This window comes from Gekko japonicus, unplaced genomic scaffold (genome assembly GCF_001447785.1).
Source record: "Gekko japonicus isolate JY-2015 unplaced genomic scaffold, Gekko_japonicus_V1.1 scaffold4596, whole genome shotgun sequence".
Classification (NCBI taxonomy): domain Eukaryota; kingdom Metazoa; phylum Chordata; class Lepidosauria; order Squamata; family Gekkonidae; genus Gekko; species Gekko japonicus.
In genome coordinates this window covers 15,368-19,302 of record NW_015162611.1, presented here as the reverse complement: position 1 = coordinate 19,302, position 3,935 = coordinate 15,368, and the positions used below count along the sequence as shown (strand labels likewise).

Below are 3,935 nucleotides of genomic sequence, written 5' to 3'. Positions count from 1 at the left end.
AGATTAGAGTCCGCACACTTAACCACGACACCAAACTGGCTCTTGACCACGGATCCATTCTTCCAGAAGAATTTTTACTTTTGAATATCTTTCCTTCCCCATATCAGAAAGATCTCTCTCTTTCTCTGTTTCTCTCTGAAAGACGCCAGAAGTATAAGAGAGGCTACAGTGGAGACAGACAGTGGCCTTGAATCGAAAGAAAGGTTGGAGAGTTGCTCAAGAGGACCCCAAGAGCATATTTCCTTCCCAAGTGTGCCGGCTGAGAGTGAGTATCCTTCACGGTTCTGTCAAGGGAACGGGCAAGGAATGGCCAGGGGGGATTCCTGATTCTCTTCTGAGCAACATTTATTTATTTATTTTATTTATTATTAAATTTATAGCCTGCCCTCCCCGCAAGCGCGGCTCACAAATAGGGCACACATGCCAATAGTTAAAACAATTAAAAACAAGATAAAACAATCAATCAATTACAACAATACAAAGTGCTCGGATGTTTCAGGAAAGTCTTCAGTAACAAGACGGTGTCCTGGGGAGACCAGTCCCAGTTCAGTGGTATTAGATCCGCGCAGCGCTGTCGTTCATTTAACACAGGGCCATCTCACACCCCGATGTTACCCACCTCAGGTGGTGGAGGTAGTGGCGGTTCCTACTCGAAAACCTGGTGGAAGAGCTCCATCTTGCAGGCCCGGCGGAACTGCGCGAGATCCCACAGGGCCCGGATCTCCTCCGGGAGCTCATTCCACCAGGTAGGAGCCGCCACCGAAAAGGCCCTGGCCCTGGGAGCAGCATTCCTGACCTCTTTGGAGCCTGGAATCACCAGCAGATGTTGGGGTAATCATATAGGCCGCTGGGTAAGGAGGGAGGGAGGCCTTTTGAGAGCCTGAAATCTGGAAGCTCCGAAGCTACTTCTGGGCAAGAGCTCAGCTGCGGCTCTTGAAAAGGGTGTGATGTATCCTTCAGTACTAGATATTCTGGGAAAAGCTGTGGAGGGATGCTTAAGATCAGTGAAGCTATTCGGGGCCAAAGGGCCATCAGTCCTTTCCTCCTGCAGTCACATAGATGCCTTTGGACCTTACAGGCCCTCCCAGGTGCTAACAGGCTCTCTCTCTTTATTCCAGTGGTGGATAATGAGAGGAATGAGGAGGGTCAGGAACTTCATCCACAAAGGCCAGATAGAGTTAAAAATGAAGACCTGAAAGAAGATGTCAAGAATGGAGGCAGACCTAAGAGAGAGAAAGGCAGCCATTTGGTTGAGAAGCAAGATGGAAGTAGGCTTAATGTACATTTTCCAGTGCACAAAATAATGAAGGCAGGTAAATCCATTCAGTGTGGAAAGTACTTCAGAAATCGATCTCAGCTCCTTGTGCACCAAACAATAAAGAGAGGGGAGAATTTTTTTGAATGCTCAGTGTGTGGAAAGAGATTCACTCACACTGCCACTCTTCAGTGGCATCAGACAACCCACACGGGGGAGAAGCCTTTTGAATGCTCAGTGTGCGGGAAAAGGTTCAGTAGGAGTGGCGATCTTCAAGTGCACCAAAGAACCCACACAGGGGAGAAACCTTTTGGATGCTCAGAGTGTGGAAAGAGATTCAGTCAGAGTGGCCATCTTCAAACACACAAAAGAACCCACACAGGAGAGAAACCCTTTGAATGCTCAGTGTGTAGAAAGAGATTCAGTGAGTGTGGCGCTCTTCAACGACATCAGAGAACACACACAGGGGAGAAACCTTTTGAATGCTCAGTGTGTGGAAAGAGATTCAATCACAGTGGCACTCTTCAACAGCATCAAAGAACCCACACAGGAGTGAAACCTTTTGAATGCTTAGAGTGTGGAAAGAGATTCAATAGGAGTGGTCATCTTCAACTGCACCAAAGAACGCATACAGGGGAGAAACCTTTTGAATGCTCAGAGTGTGGAAAGAGATTCAGTGAGAGTGGAACTCTTCAAGTGCACCAAAGAACTCACACAGGGAGGAAACCTTTTCAATGCTCAGAGTGTGGAAAGAAATTCAGTGGGAGTGGTGATCTTCAACGGCATCAGAGAACCCACACAGGGGAGAAACCTTTTGAATGCTCAGAGTGTGGAAAGAGATTCAGTCAGAGTGGCAATCTTCAAGAGCATCAGAGAACCCACACAGGAGAGAAACCTTTTGAATGCTCAGAGTGTGGAAAGAGATTCAGTCGGCGTGGCACTCTTCAACTGCATCAAAGTACCCACACGGGGGAGAAGCCTTTTGAATGCTCAGAGTGTGGTAATAAATTCAGTAGGAACAGCCATCTTCTACGGCATCAAAGAACCCACACAGTGGAAAAACCTTTTGGATGCTCAGAGTGTGGAAAGAGATTCAGTAACAGTGACAGCCTTCAACAGCATCAGAGAACCCACACAGGGGAGAAACCTTTTGAATGCTCAGAGTGTGGAAAGAGATTCACTGAAAACGGCACACTTCGAGTGCACCGAAGAACACACACAGGGGAGAAACCTTTTGAATGCTCAGAGTGTGGAAAGAGATTCAGTAGGAGGGGCAATCTTCAAGTGCACCAAAGAACCCACATGGGAGAAGCCTTTTGAATGCTCAGAGTGTGGGAAAAGATTCAGTCAGAGTGGCCATCTTCAACCGCACCAAAGAATCCACACCACAGAGAAACCCTTTGAATGCTCAGTGTGTGAAAAGAGATTCGGTCAGTCACACTCTTCAACTTCATGAAAGTACCCGCACAGGGGAGAAACCCTTTGAACCTTTGGGATGTGGTGTGCTGTTCTTCTTTGAAGGTTTTTAAACAGAGGCTAGATTTTAAAAAAATAAAAGAAATTACCATGTCCATACAGATCTAATATCCAACAATAGAAAACATACATCCAAAGCTATCTATCAAATAAGTCCAAGGGCATGGGATCCCATTTCTTAGAACTTTAACCAGCTAAGTGGCTGAAAAAAACAGAGGCTAGATGGCCATCTGACAGCAATGCTGATTTCGTGCACTTAGGCAGATCATGAGAAGGGAGGGCAGGAAGGGTGGTGTCAGTGCTTAGTTCTTGTGGCCCTTTCTTACATTCCCAGGGAAATGCTGATCGCCACTTTGGGGTCAGGATGCAATTATTTCCCAGGCCAGTTTGGCTGGAGATCCTGGAGGTTTCTTGTCATCTTCCAGGCATGGGATTCAACAAATCAAAAATTAGATTATGAACGTTTGTGAGCCGTTCCTTTTTGCCAATTTGCTATCTGGTAAAAATGCTTCTGCACTTCGAAACCTTTGAGAAGCTAGGCTCTCAGACAGTGTGACCAGCCGGCATCCCCAGTTGGCAAGCGGTTCTTTCCTGGCAGCGAGGCCTTTTCAGACGGAGGGGCGTGTTCCAAAGGTGCAAGGGGGACAGTGGGGGCTTACCTAAGATGGGCATCATCCTCTCCCCTGAGCCTTCTACCCTCCCCATTCCTCCTTCCCCAGCAGGAAAGGGACGTAATCAATGCTCCCTCTAAGCTGTGGAGTCTTGTGAGCAAAAATTATATTTTGTGAGCCCCTGGCATTAAAGTTATGAGCAAGTGATTTGGCTATTGCATAAATTAATTTGCTCTGGAGGCCTCCTTCCTGGGCTGAGACAAAAATCTGTGAGCTGGAGGCAAAGAAACTGTGAGCTAGCTCACACTGACTCAGTTTAGAGGGACATAATCTCTCTGGTTTGGTTTGGAGTTCAAACTGGGGGGGGCACAGAATAGCCCCCCTACATTTTCCCAAAACCCCCCCCCCAAAAAAAAAAACCTCAGTGAGGGCACTGACAAGTGAGGGCCGGACCTGACATAAATGAGACCTTATTGGGCCGTGCTGGGTGTGTCATAAAATGTAACGCCAGGTAGCGGAGATGTAAACTTTTTAAAAGACACAAACACAAAAGGGTTTTTTTTAACTTAAAATAAAAACATGCTTGAAACATT

At 46.8% G+C, this 3,935-nt stretch overlaps 1 pseudogene; it reads left to right on the top strand.

Annotated features, from left to right (window-relative positions):
* The window catches only part of LOC107106350, a 49,303-nt pseudogene extending 46,519 nt beyond the window's left edge, over nucleotides 1-2,784 (top strand).
* The last annotated feature ends 1,151 nt before the right edge of the window (nucleotides 2,785-3,935 follow it).